A 23,167-nucleotide genomic window follows, 5' to 3' on the forward strand; every position below is an offset into this window, starting at 1 on the left:
AGCAGAGAGGCCGTGTCATCTCCGTATATGGCCGTAATGTGCTGTACCCGCGGGGTTATTGCTGGTGCTTAATTACCACATGTAAAGGGAGTCAATGACAGGTGGAAACGCCATTTGTTCTCTAGTAGTAGCCGCCCAATAAAAGTGACCTCATCAATGGGAAGAATTGTTTATAAAAAGCAGCAGCTTTGTGATTTACTTGTTTTTAAAAAATCCTTTTCATTCTCAAGGAGAGGAGGAATTTTAGTTTTGTTTACTGCTCGTTGCCTAGGTTACCGGCCACTGCTGTGCTAGGAGTGCAGCGCTTACAAGCTGTTTTCTATAGAGCTTGTACACACTGATTTGAGGCTGCCCGGATTTAGTACCCTGCACTCTCCGGGGCTGCAGCGGTAAAGATGCCTCATGTGTCAGCATCGGAGGGTGCACCATTTGGGTTCAGCAATGCTACATTGCCACATGTCTGACCTGTCAATCAAGCAGGACAGCATCGGCAACCGGGCAACCAGAAGTCGGGAGGATGGGGATCGGGGTGCTGAAGATCAACGTGGAGACAACCTCTTTATTATCTACCTTGAGCGAAGTTCACACACAGTTTTCTACATGGATATTGTGTCAGATCCACTCCAAAATCCACGTAAAAAACTGCTTCAGATACTCTGACTACTCCTCATATTCATTGCTGTGGAATATCCACACGGCTGTTCATATTGTGAATTATTTTGAGAGTTTTTCTGACTAAACATTAAAAACCTCACTGCACAAAATAAAAAATAATAATAATTAACGTCACTTCTGTGAGGCGGATTCTCATGGAAGCTTCTCCAAACTCGACACTGTCACAGGCTGCAAAAGACCATAAGGAGAAAATACTTCAATAACGCTTCAAGAAAACAACCCCAAAACAAAGAGAAAAAGCAACGCAAATTCCTCCGGAAAATCTCATTGGATTTTCCGCTTCCAAAAAAGACATAGTTTTGTCATTTCTGTTTATAGCCAAAGCCTGAGAGATACGACGCAGGACAGAGCCCAGTGGTGCCGGGCGGACTATTATAATGGGGTACTATAGTTTTTGCCTGGGGTGCTGCCAGGACTTTTGGTGAAAAGGATTTTCTGAGAATTATTTGTTTACCCCCGAGGCTTCCAGAGGTTAAATGGGTATTCCAGATTTGGAAGACCTCTGTTCCCCAGCTGCAGTTTATTTAAAAAACAAGCAAAATGCGCTCTACTCACCCTCCACAGGTCCAGCGGTGACTCTCTGCCGCTGCTCTTGGTGTTTGTTATTGTGGGTTTCTGCTGCTGCCCCTTTCTGCACCAACTAAACCTCAGAGCCCAGTGATAGGCTATGTGCCCACGGTGCAGAAATGAAGCTGAAATTTTCCGCAGCATTTCTGCATGTCCTTGGCAGTAAAAACGCATGCTGATTTTACACGCGCTTTTGATGCATTTTTACTTGCGGATTTGCCATGCGTTTTTCAAATGCATTGTATAGGCAAATCCGCATGCTGAAACGCATAAAGAATGGACATGCTGCGTTTTTTTCCACACCTAAAATCCGAGCAGAAAAAATCCTGAGATGTGCAATGTGCTTCAGCTACATTTCCACACGGAAAAAAAAAACACACAAAAAACGCACCAAATCTGCATCGTGGGCACATAGCCATAGGCTGCAATGGCGAGGAGCTGAGAGCCCTTCATAAGTGGCAGATGCCCAGTATGCGATACAGAGCCGGCATCTTTCTCTGACAGCTTTGGCTGGAGCTAGCTCCGATCGTTGTCGTCAACCATTTAGATGCCTCTTTTCCCTATTTAAAAATTAAGAAAATACAAAGTTGAAATAAAAAAAACATTTACTTAGTATTGTCGTGTCCAAAAAAAGTCTAGTTTATCAAAATATTAAATTATTTAAACTGTATGTAAAATGACAAAAAAATATATCAAAAGTTCAATTATAGCAGGATCCTTCCTTCTTATATACAGGTGCATTTCACAAAATTGGAATATCATCAAAAAGTTAATTCATTTCAGTTCTTCAATACAAAAAGTGAAACTCATTATATAGAGTCATTACAGAATGATCTATTTCAAGTGTTGATTTCTTTTAATGTTGATGATTATGGCTTACAGCCAATGGAAACACAAAAGTCATTATCTCAGAAAACCAATCAGTATCTGGTGTGACCACCATTTGCCTCACGTGGTGCAAACACATCTCCTTCGCTTAGAGTTGATCAGGTTGTTGGTTGTGAAATGTTGGTCCTCTCATCAATGACTGTGCAAAGTTGCTGGATATTGGCAGGAACTTGAACACTCTGTCGTGTACGCCGATCCAGAGCTATACTGGCCGTGCAAATCCCACCAAGGACAGCATCTGCAAGGAGTTTGTATGTTCTCCCTGTGTTTGCGTGGGTTTCCTCCGGGTTCTCCGGTTTCCTCCCACACTCCAAAGATATACTGACATCGATGATAATGTATGTAAAGTGCTGTGGAATATGATGGCGCTATATCAGCAAGGTATAATAAATAAATAAAATTAATGCAATTTTATTGTGCATAAGAAAAAAGCTGCTCATCACTAGCGAATGGTGCGTCCAATCTCCAAGGTCACAGTGCTGGCAACACACTGCAAGAAACTAACTGTAAGTTTAGCCAAAACTCAGTACATTTCTATATGAAAGACACAGCTACCAGGGGTGGATTAAGGGTGGCCAGGGCCCCGGGCAGTTCAGATTGTGTGCCCCCCCCCCATGTGAGGGGTCATGCGGTCCAAGTACAGTAACGTGATCAATGTCATCATCATATACCTGAAACCTATAATATGTAAGTAGGATGTACGTCACTCTTTATAAAAATATGGTGCCAGAATATGATAACACTCCATGTACTCAAAGAAGAAAAAATCCGGCACTCAGAGTTTCAGAAAAAATTCTGATTCATTAGTAAAGCAATCCAAAAACAGATCAACCATCTATCTGCAGGTCAATAGTGTTCTTCAACCTCACAGATTTCCTTTAAGAGCTTCCCTGCCGCCTGCTTTCTCACTAGATAAGAGCTGTTACCTCTGCAAACAATCTGACTGATCCTCAAGGCTCGGCCTTTTTTTAACTCACTCAGGAACCTTCGCTGAACTTGCACTTTCTCAATACTTCCTATAATCAGTGGAGTAACTTGAAGCTCATGGGCCCCAATGTAAAAGCTCCAACAGGGCCCCCAATTATTGCAAGTCTTTAATAGTATTGGTCTTTTCATACAGACCAAAGGGACGTTTTGGGCCCTCTAGGCTCTAGAGTCCAGATGTGATTGCAACCCCTGCACCTATTGTAGTTATGCCCCTGTCTATAATTGCTGACCCTTCTGCAATAAGCCCCCCTCCTGACAGTGCTTGACCGCGTATGCCATATTGAAGAATTTTATGAAAAAAACACTAGTAAATGCCACAAAACAAAAAAGAAAAGTGACTTGAATAAATCACAAATGATGAATCGGGCCACAGTGTTTGTATTTAATGAATCTCCAGACTCTGCTATAATTCTTTGACAAAAGGGAAACCTCCATCACCTCAGTATTAGCCCCAGTTACTGCAAATGCCCAAAACAGACTCAGGAGCTCATGCAGGCACAATGTCTAACCAATAAATGTCAGACTAAGGGCCAGAAACCAGCACGTTCCGACATGAGAACGGCCGGTCTTGGTGAATCGCGGCTAAATCTTTACTGGAAGGTTTCCCATGTAAGAGGAATGTGCTGGCTGCAGTGAGGAGGTCATGTGACTGCAGGTGATTGGCAGTTACTGGTCGCTCCTGACATCTGTAATGTTATCATTTGTATCTCAGGTGACAGTTGGGAGAGAGCGACGCAGCGACTTGTCTACAAGGAGCATCCGCAGAGTTTTCAGCCTTAGAAGCGCAGTGTTTTGTCATATTTTTCCCTTTCCTTCACATTTGTACCCTCCCCCATTTCCCCTTTTATCATTTTTGCTGGATTGACTGGATTACATCATCCGTTACTGGTCATCATGTGGCAAGTATCATTCTCTGTGCCCCATATACAGTTCACAGAGCACAATACATTCACATTACACAGTGTATACACAGAGATGGGAACAGAACTGCTCACATTATATGATTGGGACGAGCTGTATAACAGATTTATAACTTTAGAGTCTTAAAAGAAACCTCTCTGCAAAAATATAAATCTGCAGATAAAAGCTGTTTTATACAATGTGGGTCATCTAATTGGAAGTGGGGAAAAATGAAGTTGTATTCTCCCTGCAGCCGCTTGTTTCCTGTTCTTGGGCAGCACCGGGCAGTGAGCAGTCAGCGATCACTACACTGTGAGCGAGCTGTAATCTCTCCCTTCTTTCTCATTGACATCCTGCTCTATGGATGTCGGAGCGGTGGATGTGATTACAGAGCACTCAGTGTGTAGAGATCACTGACTCTTCACTGTCCGAGCCCTGATGACTGGAAGGGAGCGGCTGCAGGGAGAGTGTAACTTTATTTTCTCCCTGCAGCCGCTCTTCCAATTAGATTGCTGCACATGTTTAATATAGTATTTATCTACAAATGACTCCTCTGCCAGCAGGCTATTGCCGTCTGTCTGCAGACAGGCTCCTTCTATGGCAGGTATACCCCTCATGTTTGATGTTTCTATGGGACCTGACCAGTAAGACAATGTTCACATCATATATAGACATTTGTTAACGTACACATTATTTATGTTTTTATGCTAAAAGGATGCGCCTGACTGGTATATAATAAGTCTATTAAAGTCATCAAATCTTCCTGCCCTCTCCCCTCCCTAGTTTTTTTTTAACCCATTCCCTTTTCTGCTTTCTTTCTCCACCTTTTCCTGTTTATTGAGGGTGGGCTGGAAAAATGATACACAAGTGTTGTAAAATGTACATGTTTCTACAAAGCGATTTTATAACACATAAAATTACTATTAATAAATTAAAAAATAAAATATCTTAATAGTATTGTAAAATATCTTAAAAAGACAACATCTGCAAGCAGTTTGTATATTCTCCCCGTGGGTGCGTTGATTTCCTCCCACACTTCAAAGACAGACCAATAGAGAGTTTAGATTGTGAGCCCCAATGGGGACAGTGATGATAATATCTGTAAAGCGCTTTGGAATTACTGGCACTATATAAGTGAGTAAAATTAATAAATTGTATACTATTTTTTGCAATGGATAGAAGGGACACAAAAAAACAATAATTAAGTCAATATAGCGAGTCATAAATAAATGTCATAAAAGATTAACTGTATTGATCAAGTAGAAAGGTGTAGTGGACATACAAAAAACAGAAAACATCATAAATAAAAATAGTGTATATGAAAATGTAAAGGAGACTCTGTGCTTAGTAGAAAATCACAAATATAGTATATTGAACGTAACCATCATCAGAAATATATATAAGGAAATATGTATAAAAATACATATATAATATTAATGATGCAATCATAAGATACAGTGTGTATGGTGACTAAATAATAGTCAAGTATACAAGATTGGAGTAAAAGGTAAAGATATTCCCATATATTGCATGGTCAAATAGTCAGCATACACTCAGGATGGATGGGAAAAAATTAGTTTAGCACATACTTGGTTCACAGCAGGAGCTCCCTTGCGATGCGCTGACCAGAACACGCATTTTGACAATGTCTTCATCAGGGGGTGGCATCATTATAGGAAGAGGGAGTATAACAATGCAGCACTAGCCAATAGGAGAGGGACGCGGCGTGTATTGGTGCATGCGCAAACTGGTGACATCCAGGAGCTTGCCAACACTGGTGTCACGTGACCGGCCGTGTCACAAACTGGGTTGAGACGAAGAACCAGATGTGCATGCGTGCTGCCGGGTCGATCTGCAAAAGTAGTCTAGCATTCATAGTTGAGAGAAATGAACACTGTGCATAGTGGGAGCGTAATACTCAAAAAAGGCCACAAGATGGTGCACAGGAGCATTGTATTAACTGTATACAGCACAGTGGAGAGACCACATTATGCCATATTATAAGGATATTAAGATTGTTTCTTATTTATGGCATATTAATGATAATATCTATAGTGACAAATACAGAAATATACATGGCTCTATATGGGTAAGAGTGCAATATTAGGGGTATGACTAATTGATAACTACAATTAAGGGTGTTCCTGGGTGTGGAATCTATATGTCCATAGTGATATCTACAATTATGCTATAGATCACACCCACTACATATCTTCACCGCCACAGAATTATTGTTGTACTTTCTTCCATTGAGACCAACAGTTGTGCTCAAAAGTTTACATACCCTGGTAGAATTTTTCCTTTCTTGGCCTTGTTTCTGAGAATATGAATGAGAACAAAAAACTATTTCTTCACTCATGGTTATTGGTTGGGTGAAGCCATTTATTGTTAGACTACTGTGTTTTCTCTTTTTAAATCTTAATGACAACCAAAAACATCCAAATGACGCTGATCATAAGTTCACATACCCTGGTGATTTTGGCCTGATAACATGCACAGAATTTGACACAAATGGGTTTGAATGGCTACTAAAGGTAACATCCTCACATGTGACTTGTTTGCTTATAATCAGTGAGTGTGCATAAAAGCTGAGTGAGTTTCTGGGATCCAGACAGACCCTTGCATCTTTCATCCAGCCACTGACGTTTCTGGAGTCATGGGGAAAGCAAAAGAATTGTCAATGGATCTACGGGAAAAGGTAGTTGAACTGTATAACACAGGAAAGGGATACAAAAAGATATCCAAGGAATTGATAATGCCAGTCAGCAGCGTTCAAATTTTAATTAACAAATGGAAAATCAGGGGCTCTGTAAAAGCGTAGGTAGACGGTCATGTAGACCAACAAGAAATGCGGCCACAACTGCCAGGAAAATTGTTCAGGATGCAAAGAAAAACCCACAAATAACATCAACTGAAATTCAGCACTCTCTGAAAACTAGCGGTGTGGCTGTTTCAAAATGCACAATAAGGAGGTTCTTGAAGAAGAATAGGCTGCATGGTCGAGTCGCCAGGAGAAAGCCATTACTGCGCAAATGCCACAAAGTATCTGGCCTACAATACGCCAAACAGCACAGCGAGAAGCCTCAAAACTTCTGGAACAAGGTAATTTGGAGTGATGAGACCAAAATTGAACTTTTTGGCCACAACCATAAACGTTACATTTGGAGAGAGGTCAACAAGGCCTATGATGAAAAGAACACCATTCCTACAATAAAGCACAGAGGTGGATCGCTGATGTCTTGGGGATGTGTGAGCTACAAAGGCACAGGAAACTTGGTAAAAGTTGAAGGAAAGATGAATGCAGCACGTTATCAGCAAAAGCTGGAGGCAAATTTGCACTCATCAGCCTGGAAGCTGCGCATGGGACCTACTTGGAAATTCCAACATGACAACGATCCAAAACACAAGGCCAAGTCGACCTGTCATTGTCTACAGCAGAACAAAGTGAAGGTTCTGGAGTGGCCATCTCAGTCTCCTGACCTCAATATCATTGAGCCACTCTGGGGAGATCTCAAGCGTGCAGTTCATGCTAGACAGCCCAGGAATTTACAGGAACTGGAGGCTTTTTACCATCTGAGAAAAAAAAGAACCTCATCAACAACTACCACAAAAGACTTCAAGCTGTCATTGATGTTAGAGGGGGCAATACACGGTATTAAGAACTGGGGTATGTGAACTTTTGATCAGGGTCATTTGGATGTTTTTGGTTGTCATTAAGATTTAAAAAGAAAAATCACAGTAGTTTGACAATAAATGGCTTCACCCAACCAATAATCATGAGTAGAGAAAAAGTTTTTTGTTATCATTCATATTCTCTGAAACAAGGCCAAGAAAGGAAAAATTCTGCCGAGTGATGTAAACTTTTGAGCACTGTATATGGTTTACATTAATGATATTTCATGCATATGTCACTAAGTTATGGGTGTGTGGTTGTCATCCTTTATTAATCATGTGTGTGTATTTTATATGATCGTCTAATAAAGTGTTTAACTTTTTTGCCAAAAATTCCTATTTGTCTGATTGCTATACATTGATTATTTGGAGTGGAATTAAACATTCACCCCCATTTTTGGGCCATAATATGGTGCAGGTGCATTTTTTCCTAAAATGTACCTAGTGAATCTATTGCTATTAATATGTCAGTGAGCGCCATCGATACTCCTGCGCCCTTTAACACCATCTGCATACAGCGCATCTTGTCTCCCTGGTCATATGTTTCCATCCCACATAGACATGTTGCTGAACTCCAGATTGTACTGAAGAAGGCCAGATATAGGTCGAAATGTTAATTTATGCACACAGAGGAACCTGTATAAGAAACACATTATTTTCACATATACTTGGAGTGCCAAATTCATTTTTTATTTTGTTATTCATAGTCCTCCATATAGTATAATGCACCCCCCATAGTCCGTACTGTGCGCTGTGGGGATTCGCTGGTTTCTGAGCCACGACCGGAGGGTAAAAAAAGCATAATTTTATTGATACAAGTCTTAAAACATACAAACATAACACCCCATAAAAAGACAGAATACAAACTACCTATTTAGCTTTGAAGGGTCAACTCCAAGCAGCCAAATTTAAAATAATGGACTAATGCCCAATGTTATCACCATTAAATTACTATGCTGTACAGTTTAGCCCAACTAAAGTGCTATGCTGTAGGTACTATTTCTATAGGTACTATTTCACCTTCCAGCACAAAAGGTCATAGGTAACAAGAGAAGGGGGCCACCTAAATTACTCTGGGGGAAAAAAAACCTCTATAATCAATGTGTACCCTTTACACTATATCAGGACACATAAATTTTACCTGAAGTCATGGTGACACCTTATATGGCAGCAAAGGAGGGTACGCATGTGTTATATATACTCATGGCTATGGCCTGGCCAGTGGGCGTGGCCTCACTTCCATACAATTGTATGGAGCGAGGCCACGCCCTCTAGATGACCACAACCACTGTCGTAGCACGGCCTCGCTCTATGCAAGTGTATGGAGCGAGGCCACACCCTCTAGATGACCACAACCACTGTCGTAACACGGCCTTGTTCTATGCAAGTGTATGGAGCGAGGCCACACCCTCTAGATGACCACAACCACTGTCGTAGCATGGCCTTGCTCTATGCAAGTGTATGGAGCGAGGCCACACCCTCTAGATGACCACAACCACTGTCGTAGCATGGCCTTGCTCTATGCAAGTGTATGGAGCGAGGCCACACCCTCTAGATGACCACAACCACTGTCGTAGCACGGCCTTGCTCTATGCAAGTGTATGGAGCGAGGCCACATCCTCTAGATGACCACAACCACTGTCATAGCACGGCCTTGCTCTATGCAAGTGTATGGAGCGAGGCCACACCCTCTAGATGACCACAACCACTGTCGTAACACGGCCTTGTTCTATGCAAGTGTATGGAGCGAGGCCACACCCTCTAGATGACCACAACCACTGTCGTAGCATGGCCTTGCTCTATGCAAGTGTATGGAGCGAGGCCACACCCTCTAGATGACCACAACCACTGTCGTAGCACGGCCTTGCTCTATGCAAGTGTATGGAGCGAGGCCACACCCTCTAGATGACCACAACCACTGTCGTAGCACGGCCTTGCTCTATGCAAGTGTATGGAGCGAGGCCACATCCTCTAGATGACCACAACCACTGTCATAGCACGGCCTTGCTCTATGCAAGTGTATGGAGCGAGGCCACACCCTCTAGATCAGGGGTCCTCAAACTTTTTAAACAGGGGGCCAGTTCACGGTCCCTCAGACCATTGGAGGGCCGAAATATAGTTTTTAAAAAAAACTATGAACACATTCCTATGCACACTGCACATATCTTATATTGTAGTAAAAAAAACAATACAGGAACAAATACAATATTTAAAATGAAGAACAAGTAAAGTTAAATCAACCGGTATTTCAATAGGTAGGTAACTGTACCCAATAGGCAGCATATGTCCTCAATAGGCAGGTAAATATCCCCAATAGGCAGCATAGGTCCCCAATAGGCAGGTAAATATCCCCAATAGGCAGGTAAATATCCCCAATAGGCAGCATAGGTCCTCAATAGGCAGGTAAATATCCCCAATAGGCAGTCATCAAAGCAAATTGTGGCTACTTTGAAGAACCTAGAATATAAGACATATTTTCAGTTGTTTCACACTTTTTTGTTAAGTATATAATTCTACATGTGTTAATTCATAGTTTTGATGCCTTCAGTGTGAATGTACAATTTTCATAGTCATGAAAATACAGAAAAATCTTTAAATGAGAAGGTGTGTCCAAACTTTTGGTCTGTACTGTATATACCGTCAGGTCCCGGATCAGAAACCAGCGGATCCTCACAGCACACAGTGCGGGCTCTGGGGGAATTCATAAGTCAGCAGTCAAACAGAGTGACTACAGACTTATGGATTTGAACCAGACAACCCCTTTAAATATTTTATATCTTGTGTAGGAGATGAAGCATGAGGAGCCTAAGAATCATTTGATCTTCTGCGTAAGAAATGAAATGGAAAGTGCCCGCTATATTCTCTAATGTATTCACCAGATAATGTGGCTTTATTTGTAAACCTGAGGAGTCTCCTGAAATCAGATTACTGTTTAGTTGAAAATAGGTTTGATGTTAAATATTTTATATTATGCTCCATCCATGAAGTCACTGATATACTTACAGCCATACCTCCCATACAGCCATACCTCCCATACAGCCATACCTCCCATACAGCCATACCTCCCACACAGCCACACCTCCCATACAGCCACACCTCCCATACAGCCACACCTCCCATACAGCCACACCTCCCATACCGCCACACCTCCCATACCGCCATACCTCCCATACCGCCATACCTCCCATACAGCCATACCTGCCATACAGCCATACCTGCCATACCGCCATACCTCCCATACCGCCATACCTCCCATACAGCCATACCTCCCATACAGCCATACCACCCTTACAGCCATACCTCCCATACAGCCATACCTCCCATACAGCCATACCTCCCATACAGCCATACCTCCCTTACAGCCATACCTCCCATACAGCCAAACCTCTCATACAGCCATACCTCCCATATAGCCATACCTCCCATACAGCCATACCTCCCATACAGCCATACCTCCCATACAGCCATACCTCCCATACAGCCATACCTCCCATACCGCCATACCTCCCATACAGCCATACCTCCCATACAGCCATACCTTCCATACAGCCATAACTCCCATACAGCCATACCTCCCATACAGCCATACCTCCCATACAGCCATACCTCCCATACAGCCAAACCTCCCATACAGCCAAACCTCCCGTACAGCCATACCTCCCGTACAGCCATACCTCCCATACAGCCATACCTCCTATACAGCCATACCTCCCGTACAGCCATACCTCCCATACAGCCATACCTCCCATACAGCCATACCCCCCATACAGCCATACCTCCCATACAGCCATACCTCCCATACAACCATACCTCCCATACAGCCATACCTCCCTTATAGCCATACCTCCCATACAGCCATACCTCCCATACAGCCATACCCCCCATACAGCCATACCTCCCATACCTCCATACCTCCCATACAGCCATACCTCCCATACAGCCATACCTCCCATACAGCCATACCTCCCATACAGACATACCTCCCATACAGCCATACCTCCCATACAGCCATACCTCCCTTACAGCCATACCTCCCATACAGCCATACCTCCTATACAGCCATACCTTCCATACAACCATACCTCCCATACAGCCACACCTTCCATACAGCCATACCTCCCATACAGCCATACCTCCCGTACAGCCATACCTCCTATACAGCCATACCTCCCATACAGCCATACCTCCCATACAGCCATACCTCCCATACAGCCATACCTCCCATACAGCCATACCTTCCATACAGCCATACCTCCCATACAGCCATACCTCCCGTACAGCCATACCTCCCATATAGCCATACCTCCCATACAGCCATACCTCCCATACAGCCATACCTCCCATACAGCCATACCTCCCATACAGCCAAACCTCCCATACAGCCAAACCTCCCGTACAGCCATACCTCCCGTACAGCCATACCTCCCATACAGCCATACCTCCTATACAGCCATACCTCCCGTACAGCCATACCTCTCATACAGCCATACCTCCCATACAGCCATACCCCCCATACAGCCATACCTCCCATACAGCCATACCTCCCATACAACCATACCTCCCATACAGCCATACCTCCCTTACAGCCATACCTCCCATACAGCCATACCTCCCATACAGCCATACCCCCCATACAGCCATACCTCCCATACCTCCATACCTCCCATACAGCCATACCTCCCATACAGCCATACCTCCCATACAGCCATACCTCCCATACAGACATACCTCCCATACAGCCATACCTCCCATACAGCCATACCTCCCTTACAGCCATACCTCCCATACAGCCATACCTCCTATACAGCCATACCTTCCATACAACCATACCTCCCATACAGCCACACCTTCCATACAGCCATACCTCCCATACAGCCATACCTCCCGTACAGCCATACCTCCTATACAGCCATACCTCCCATACAGCCATACCTCCCATACAGCCATACCTCCCATACAGCCATACCTCCTATACAGCCATACCTCCCGTACAGCCATACCTCCCATACAGCCATACCTCCCATACAGCCATACCTCCCATACAGCCATACCTCCCATACAGCCATACCTCCTATACAGCCATACCTCCCGTACAGCCATACCTCCTATACAGCCATACCTCCCATACAGCCATACCTCCCATACAGTCATACCTCCCATACAGCCATACCTCCCATACAGCCATACCTCCTATACAGCCATACCTCCCGTACAGCCATACCTCCCATACAGCCATACCTCCCATACAGCCATACCTCCCATACAGCCATACCTCCTATACAGCCATACCTCCCGTACAGCCATACCTCCTATACAGCCATACCTCCCATACAGCCATACCTCCCATACAGCCATACCTCCCATACAGCCATACCTCCCATATAGCCATACCTCCCTTACAGCCATACCTCCCATACAGCCATACCTCCCATACAGCCATACCTCCCATACAGCCATACCTCCCATACAGCCATACCTCCTATACAGCCATACCTCCCATACAGCCATACCTCCCATACAGCCATACCTCCCATACAGCCATACCTCCCATATAGCCATACCTCCCTTACAGCCATACCTCCCATACAGCCATACCTCCCATATAGCCATACCTCCCTTACAGCCATACCTCCCATACAGCCATACCTCCCATACAGCCATACCTCCCATACAGCCATACCTCCCATACAGCCATACCTCCTATACAGCCATACCTCCCATACAGCCATACCTCCCATATAGCCATACCTCCCATACAGCCATACCTCCCATACAGCCATACCTCCCTTACAGCCATACCTCCCAACTTTTAAAGAAGAGAAAGAGAGACAAAGTTTGCGACGCACACAGTGCACCGTGGCAATTTCTAAACCATGCCCTTAACTACACCCATATCCACGCCCCAACCACACCCATTCAGCATTTCCGATCAGATTGTTTTCTACACAATTAAAAACAGAAAAAAAAATATTTCCAAAAAATAATGAATAAAATATAAAAGCTGCACATTACATGATAGGTCAAAATATTGTGCTTTTGGTTAATAGGAGCAATTAGAGAATACAGTCAACTTATTGTTCTGCATGTCTGCTGAACTCTTGAGAAGCGTTCCCCTCACCTCTCTTAACCGTGAGGTCAAATGAAGCCGCAGAATCACCGGCAGGAGCGTCCATGACCACTCTGTCGGCAGAGATCGGTGCTGGGCAGAACAGGCAGGTAGTTAGCAACTTCCTGCCTGCAAATTCTTAGCCCCTTAAGAAAAAATATACAAAAGTCCTGGATAACCCCTTTCATTGCCCCAATTAATCAACAGCACATAATTATTATCTGTGCGATTTTGGCCTTCAAGGAGCGTGGACCTGTCATGTTAGGGCTGTGTTCATATTGTGCTTTTGCCGCTCGTCTGTTGCTCCATCTGGGCTTCTGTCTGAATCCCTGAAATACAGGATAATAGCACAACTCATGAGGGGGCTGTTGACCTTAATGAAGCAGACGGGGTCACTTTGTGTTTTACCTGACCTCACTTTTAGCAGTGTCCGTCTTACTGAGGCGTGCACAAAAGCATGGTCGATAGCACTTGTGTCCTCCTCAGAAAGGTGGACGCTGCCGAAGCTGAGGCTGGACAGAGCACAAAGTGTCTAACCAAGCACAAAACAAGCTAGCCTTTTTATAAATATAAGGGCTCGCTCACACTGGCGGATAACATGGCCGACTGCTATGCAATGTTTTATCAGATAACACTCTGCCCAATGTTATACTTTGGGTCGGTGCAGGTCTGCAATTTTTTTCTCATGCTGATTCAGGGCATGCTGCAGGTGGCTCCGATATTCGGATCATGAGCAGCCACACAAGTCTATGGGTTCAAGTGAAACATCAGACTGCACTTGGATGTCACCCGAGTGCAGTCTTATTGCCGTGGACGCTGGCAATGAGAAGATGGAGAAATTACTGTATATTCTCTGTACCTGTGCTGCAATAACACTAGGATCAGAATTTGATCTCAGTGTCAATAGCATAATCAGCTTGATTCTCTCGCATGAGAGAACATACGCATGTGTGAACGCAGCCCTAATGTTGAGGTACACTCTACTGTCTGATATGACATTGGGTGTGGAGACACAACTGAATACTGGCAGTAGAGTTAAAGGAATTGTCCAGTACTCAGACAAACCTTCTTAATTACTATATTCCACCTTGTAAAATAAAAGCAATCCGTACTCCCTTCCAGTGCTGGCATTGTTGGCGCCAGGTGTCATGTGACGTTATGCCACGTGAGCCTTGCAGTCAATCAGCGTCTGCTATTAGACCGCTGCACTCTCACTTTCTTTGCCTGAACCTTGGATAAATTGAAATAGTGAGAGTGCAGCAGCGTGATAGCAGCCACTGATTGGCGTTATGCCTTGTGAGCCCAAGAAACCTAGCGCCGACGTCACTGGAACTGTATTTTTATTTTACAAGGTGGACTACTTTATTTTAAAAGGGGTTGCCAAAATAGTGACAATCTCTTTAATATATAATAAAATGTATTTTTTTAAAAGCTTATACTTGCCTCCCGTGCTGGCACCGTTCCAGCGGTGTCGGAGGTCCCGTGCTGTTGCTGTGACACGTGACCCTGGCACCCAATCATCGCTGGTGTCACTGTCCCCGCCTTCATACAAATTGAACACGAAGAGGAGGCCAGGGCTGCGGCTGTTTGCTCACGTCCTCTTCATGTTCAGTCTGTACGAAGGCTGAGACAGAGACGCCAACGCTGATTGGGTGCCGGGGTAATGTGTCACAACAACCGCACGAGAACCCCAAGCACAGGAGGCAAGTAGAAGCTTTCTTATTTTATCAGTGCCAAACATTTAGATCAAGAAGGGGTTGTCCAGGCTTGAGGTTAATATCAGACTTTTGAATCCTCACAGCGCCTGCATTGCGCCCTGTGAGGATTCTCCAGTGCCAGTAGCGGACGCCCATGTGACCACAAGTATGTGATTTGCATACAAGCAGGCACATGCTGAATGGATGAGTGCTGCCTCACTCATTGCAATTGTATTGAGCGAGACTGGACACGTCTAGTTGGAATGTGGCCGGGAGTACACAAACGCTCCCAACACCAGTGTGGGCGCTGTGAGGATTCAAAAGTATGACAGTAACCTCAAGCCTGGACAGCCCCTTTAATAAACTATGGGGAAAAAATATATATATATATATATATATATATATATATATATATATATATATATATGTGTAGAGTACAGACCAAAAGTTTGGACACACCTTCTCATTTAAAGATTTTTCTGTATTTTCATTACTTTGAAAATTGTACATTCACACTGAAGGCATCAAAACTATGAATTAACACATGTGGAATTATATACTTAACAAGAAAGTGTGAAACAACTGAAAATATGTCTTATATGCTAGGTTCTTCAAAGTAGCCACCTTTTTCTTTGATGACTGCTTTGCACACTCTTGGCATTCTCTTGATGAGCATCAAGAGGTAGTCACCGGAAATGGTTTTCACTTCACAGGAGTGCCCTCTCAGGTTTAATAAGTGGGATTTCTTGCCTTATAAATGGGGTTGGAACCATCAGTTGTGTTGTGCAGAAGTCTGGTGGATTCACAGCTGATAGTCCTACTGAATAGACTGTTAGAATTTGTATTATGGCAAGAAAAAAGCAGCTAAGTAAAGAAAAACGAGTGCCCATCATTACTTTAAGAAATTAAGGTCAGTCAGTGCGAAAAGTTGGTCAAACTTTGAAAGTGTCCCCAAGTGCAGTTGCAAAAACCATCAAGCGCTACAAAGAAACTGGCTCACATGAGGACCGTCCCAGGAAAGTAAGACCAAGAGTCACCTCTGCTTCTGAGGATAAGTTTATCCGAGTCACCAGCCTCAGAAATCGCAGGTTAACAGCAGCTCAGATTAGAGACCAGGTCAATGCCACACAGAGTTCTAGCAGCAGACACATCTCTACAACAACTGTTAAGAGGAGACTTTGTGCAGCAGGCCTTCATGGTAAAATAGCTGCTAGGAAACCACTGCTAAGGACAGGCAACAAACATAAGAGACTTGTTTGGGCTAAAGAACACAAGGAATGGACATTAGACCAGTGGAAATCTGTGCTTTGGTTTGATGAGTTCAAATTTGAGATCTTTGGTTCCAACCACCGTGTCTTCCTGTCTTCAGTTTCTTCCTGAAAATGATTGAAATCACAAATTCTTTGGTATTATTATCTTCATTTAATTTGTCTTCAATGAAAAAACACAAAAATAATTGTCCTAAAGCCAAATTGGATATAATTCCACACCAAACCTAAAAAAGGGGGTGGACAAAAGTATTTGCACTGTTTGAAAAATCATGTGATGCTTCTCTAATTCGTGTAATTAACAGCACCTGTAACTTACCTGTGGCACCTAACAGGTGTTGGCAATAACTAAATCACACTTGCAGCCAGTTAACATGGATTAAAGTTGACTCAACCTCTGTCCTGTGTCCTTGTGTGTACCACATTGAGCATGGAGAAAAGAAAGAAGACCAAAGAACTGTCTGAGGACTTGAGAAACCAAATTGTGAGGAAGCATGAGCAATCTCAAGGCTACAAGTCCATCTCCAAAGACCTGAATGTTTCTGTGTCTTCTGTGCGCAGTGTCATCAAGAAGTTTAAAGCCCATGGCACTGTGGCTAACCTCCCTAGATGTGGACAGAAAAGAAAAATTGACGAGAGATTTCAACGCAAGATTGTGTGGATGGTGGATAAAGAACCTCGACTAACATCCAAACAAGTTCAAGCTGCCCTGCAGTCCGAGGGTACAACAGTGTCAACCCGTACTATCCGTCGGCGTCTGAATGAAAAGGGACTGTATGGTAGGATACCCAGGAAGACCCTACTTCTTACCCCGAGACATAAAAAAGCCAGGCTGGAGTTTGCCAAAACTTACCTGAGAAAGCCTAAAACGTTTTGGAAGAATGTTCTCTGGTCAGATGAGACAAAAGTAGAGCTTTTTGGGAAAAAGCATCAACATAGAGTGTACAGGAAAAAAAAAGAGGCATTCAAAGAAAAGAACACGGTCCCTACAGTCAAACATGGCGGAAGTTCCCTGATGTTTTGGGGTTGCTTTGCTGCCTCTGGCACTGGACTGCTTGACCGTGTGCATGGCATTATGAAGTCTGAAGACTACCAACAAATTTTGCAGCATAATGTAGGGCCCAGTGTGAGAAAGCTGGGACTCCCTCAGAGGTCATGGGTTTTCCAGCAGGACAATGACCCAAAACACACTTCCAAAAGCACTATAAAATGGTTTGAGAGAAAGCACTGGAGACTTCTAAGGTGGCCAGCCATGAGTCCAGACCTGAATCCCATAGAACACCTGTGGAGAGATCTCAAAATGGCAGTTTGGAGAAGGCACCCTTCAAATATCAGGGACCTGGAGCAGTTTGCCAAAGAAGAATGGTCTACAATTCCAGCAGAGCATTGTAAGAAACTCATTGATGGTTATCGGAAGCGGTTGTTCGCAGTTATTTTGGCTAAAGGTTGTGCAACCAAGTATTAAGCTGAGGGTGCCAATACTTTTGTCTGGCCCATTTTTGGAGTTTTGTGTGAAATGATCAATGATTTGATTTTTTCTTCATTCTCTTTTGTGTTTTTTCCTTGCAAGCAAATTAAATGAAGATAATAATACCAAAGAATTTGTGATTGCCATCATTTTCAGGAAGAAACTGAGTATTATCTGACAGAATTGCAGGGGTGCCAATACTTTTGGCCACCACTGTAATTCCACATGTGATAATTCATAGTTTTGATGCCTTCAGTGTGAATGTACAATTTTCATAGTCATGAAAATACAGAAAAATCTTTAAATGAGAAGGTGTGTCCAAACTGTTGGTCTGTACTGTATATATATATTTATATATATATATACATATACACTGTATATATACACATACATACATACATACATTTTTTTCACAGGATTTGTCAGCAGAAACATCATAAAAAATATCTTTGGTGGTTTTGCATATTTCCCAAGTTACAAGCAGAGCTAAACTGGGTGTGCTAGAACCCAGTAGCTCTGCCAAGCAGGCAACCATGTCATCCCCTAATCTCTCCAAATAACTGACCAAGTGAAAACAAACACCCCCAGCAGCAGCAGCTCCTTGCCGCTTCCTCTGAGTCCCCATGTGTACCTGCTTCTTCACCCCAGTGTCTGCTGCAGGCACACGGGGACCCTGAGGAGCAGACACAAGGGCTGTATCACCACTCATCTCCTCTTGCAGGCGCACAGTTGCTAATTCTAATTACCACAATAAACCTCATTTCAAGGCAGAAACATTACTGTGTCCAACAGTTATTACATATATCAAACTGAAATAGCTGTTGCAAAAACACCAATTTTTATAAAACATTAAGCTTAAGATTAATAGGGGTGCCCAAACTTTTTCATATAACTGTATGTACAACACTATCACGGAGGTTTTTACTCCTCTGAAAGGTGATACTAGATTTATTAGGTGAGTATTTGGATAGAGCACAATCTGCCAAGATGATGGGCCACGATTTTTCTAAACATTTCCTCATCAAGGAGGCTTGTGAAAACTCTTGATTTTACAGTTGTATTACAGTATTAACACTAGACAATCAGACCCCAAGTCCCTCAAAAAGAAAAAAAAATAAAGTAAAAAAAAATTTAAATTTTTTTAAAGAATTATAAAAAAAATGTAGAAATTGAAAAACATTTGTGATTTTTCAGCTGCAGCAACTCCGTAAAAAATGCGATAAGTGAACAGAACATGATATCTACCCCAAAATAATATCAATAAACACGTCAGCTCGCCAGGCAAAAAACAATCCCTTACACCGCTCCATTCACTGAAAAATTAAACTAAACAGCTCTTGGAAAATGGCAATATCACTTTTTTTTTTTACATAAAGAAGAAGAAAGAGAAGCGCACCTTGTGCAGATCAAACAGGACAAGTAAAGACTCAATGGTGGTATTACTCACCAGAGTGAGTTCATCTCAGGCACAACACTGAGCCAGGTAGCATGTATACTCCAGTTGGCCGCTCCTCCACCCACTGGATCCCGCTGGGAATCCAGGGATATAGTCAGGAAATGGCAAAAATCTTTAATATTTGCCTGAAGAAGGGGCTAGAACAACTCTGAAACGCATAGCAAATAATAAACTTTTAAAAAGTCATTACCTTAGTGGTATTGCGTTTTAAAAATCCTTGGCAGCGCTATTTCCAACAAACCAAATCCCCCATTTTCTGATATTTTTTTTCCAACTTCCAAATTTCATTTCATTAAATAAAAAAATATGTAAGTTTGGTTTTGTTGTAATCGCACTGACCAGGAGAATCAGACTGCTAGGACATTTTACTGCACAATGAATGCCATAAAAACGAAACCCAAAACACTATTGCTGAATTTTCCAGTACATCCCAAGGTAAAATGAAGGCTGTCATTCAAAAGTACAACTCATCCTGCAAAAAATACAACCTCAGATGGCCATGTCAGTGGAAAAATAAAGAAATCTTTTGGCTCTTGGAAGAAAATGAGGAAAACACATAATTGCAAAAATGAAAATTCGCCCTGTTCATAAAGGATTAAACAGAAAACCCACTGGACTGAATAAAGGCCATAACTGGTGTAAAATGCTGGGATCAGAAGAGTAATAAATACTTCATGTTCAGAAAGTGAACTAAGTCCGTACCTCTGACTTCATGGCGCAGGGGAATATAGATTTGTACAGTCATCCTTTATCTTGTACTTATGTGATCGGGCATCAGATATTGTATTCTCTCTATTATATCCATTTACTCAGCACATTTCTAACCTTATGTTATGGTCTCACATTTTCACTTTATACTGGTGGCTCTGGAATATGACATATTCTTACACGTTTAAACATATTTTTATCTCTTCCCAGGAACCTGGGATCCACCTCCTTCCATTTAGAGATGGACCTCCAGCCACAGGAAGATGGATGGAGTAACGTGACCACCATGATGGCGTCAGCATTGCTGGACTGCTACAAGAATACTGTCAGTGCCAGGCTCTTTCATGCATTAAATTGGCTGTGTAATGTATAAACTTGATTTCTTTATGAAATGTCCTAAAATATGAGTATCTCCTGTTATACTGTAGCCTCCACCACTCCACACTATGGAGCGTATCCTGAGGACCGCTGAGGACCGTGTAAGTGACAGTAACAGATAACACACCGTGACGTATCTATGAATCCAGACGCCCATATTTATCAGGCACAAAACATGCATCAGTTTATTTGGCATTATCACTAATCTACACAGAACCAAAACCAAACATATATAGAACCAGAACCCCAGCCTGACCCCAGAATAAGTGGAAGTGCCCCCTTACCTGCCTCAGAATAAGTGGAAGTACCCCCTCACTTAGCCCCAGAATAAGTGGAAGTGCCCCCTCACCTACCCCCAGAATAAGTGGAAGTGCCCCCTCACCTACCCCCAGAATAAGTAGAAGTGCCCCCTCACCTACCCCCAGAATAAGTAAAAGTGCCCCCTCACCTACCCCCAGAATAAGTAAAAGTGCCGCCTCACCTACTCCCAGAATAAATGGAAGTGCCCCCTCACCTACCCCCAGAATAAGTGGAAGTGCCCCCTCACCTACCCCCAGAATAAGTAGAAGTGCCCCCTCACCTACCCCCAGAATAAGTAAAAGTGCCCCCTCACCTACTCCCAGAATAAATGGAAGTGCCCCCTCATCTACCACCAGAATAAGTGATAGTGCCCTCTCTCATACCCCCAGAATAAGTGGAAGTACCCCCTCACCTACCCCCCGAATAAGTGGAAGTGCCCCCTCACCTACCCCCAGAATAAGTGGAAGTTCCCCCTCATCTACCCCCAGAATAAGTGGAAGTGCCCCCTCACTTACCCCCAGAATAAGTGGAAGTGCCCCCTCACCTACCCCCAGAATAAGTGGAAGTGCCCCCTCACCTACCCCCAGAATAAGTGGAAGTGCCCCCTCACCTACCCCCAGAATAAGTGGAAGTGCCCCCTCTCCTACCCCCAGAATAAGTGGAAGTGCCCCCTCACCTATCCCCAGAATAAGTGGAAGTGCCCCCTCTCCTACCCCCAGAATAAGTGGAAGTGCCCCCTCTCCTACCCCCAGAATAAATGGAAGTGCCCCCTCACCTACCCCCAGAATAAGTGGAAGTGCCCCCTCTCCTACCCCCAGTATAAGTGGAACTGTCCCCTCTCCTACCCCCAGAATAAGTGGAAGTGCCCCCTCACCTGCCCCCAGAATAAGTGGAAGTGCCCCCTCACCTACCCCCAGAATAAATGGAAGTGCCCCCTCACCTACCCCCAGAATAAGTGGAAGTGCCCCCTCTCCTACCCCCAGAATAAATGTAAGTGCCCCCTCTCCTACACCAAGAATAAGTGGAAGTGCCCCCTCACCTACCTCCAGAATAAGTGGAAGTGCCCCCTCTCCTACCCCCAGAATAAATGGAAGTGCCTCCTCTCCTACCCCCAGAATAAGTGGAAGTGCCCCCTCAGCTACCCCCAGAATAAGTGGAAGTGCCCCCTCTCCTACCCCCAGAATAAGTGGAAGTGCCCCTCACCTACCCCCAGAATAAGTGGAAGTGCCCCCTCTCCTACCCCCAGAATAAGTGGAAGTGCCCCCTGCCCTACCACCAGTATAAGTGGAAGTGCCCCCTCTCCTACTCCCAGAATAAGTGGAAGTGCCCCCTCTCTTACCACCAGAATAAGTGGAAGTGCCCCCTCTCCTACTCCCAGAATAAGTGGAAGTGCCCCCTGCCCTACCACCAGAATAAGTGGAAGTGCCCCCTCTCCTACCCCCAGAATAAGTGGAAGTGCCCCCTCACCTACCTCCAGAATAAGTGGAAGTGCCCCCTCACCTACCTCCAGAATAAGTGGAAGTGCCCCCTCTCCTACCCCCAGAATAAGTGGAAGTGCCCCCTCACCTACCCTCAGAATAAGTGGAAGTGCCCCCTCACCTACCCCCAGAATAAGTGGAAGTGCCCCCTCTCCTACTCCCAGAATAAGTGGAAGTGCCCCCTCTCCTACCTCCAGAATAAGTGGAAGTGCCCCCTCTCCTACCCCCAGAATAAGTGGAAGTGCCCCCTCTCCTACTCCCAGAATAAGTGGAAGTGCCCCCTCTCCTACTCCCAGAATAAGTGGAAGTGCCCCCTCTCCTACTCCCAGAATAAGTGGAAGTGCCCCCTCTCCTACCTCCAGAATAAGTGGAAGTGCCCCCTCTCCTACTCCCAGAATAAGTGGAAGTGCCCCCTCTCCTACTCCCAGAATAAGTGGAAGTGCCCCCTCTCCTACCTCCAGAATAAGTGGAAGTGCCCCCTCACCTACCTCCAGAATAAGTGGAAGTGCCCCCTCTCCTACCCCAGCATATATTGTTCATGTCATCTAAGTGATGTCTGATCTTTCTAGCTCTTCAGGAACCTGTTCAGGACAGAGATCACCCTGGAGGAGGTAAGAGC

At 44.0% G+C, this 23,167-nt stretch overlaps 1 protein-coding gene across 1 annotated transcript in view; it reads right to left on the reverse strand.

Annotated features, from left to right (window-relative positions):
* Positions 1 to 23,167, reverse strand: part of LOC141270802 (uncharacterized) — a 56,423-nt gene that overhangs the window by 2,150 nt on the left and 31,106 nt on the right. The gene's annotated exons all lie outside the window — the stretch shown is intronic.

This window comes from Phyllobates terribilis, unplaced genomic scaffold (assembly GCF_046119375.1).
Source record: "Phyllobates terribilis strain yellow unplaced genomic scaffold, ASM4611937v1 Scaffold_5__5_contigs__length_657084704, whole genome shotgun sequence".
In the NCBI taxonomy this organism is placed as follows: Eukaryota; Metazoa; Chordata; class Amphibia; order Anura; family Dendrobatidae; genus Phyllobates; species Phyllobates terribilis.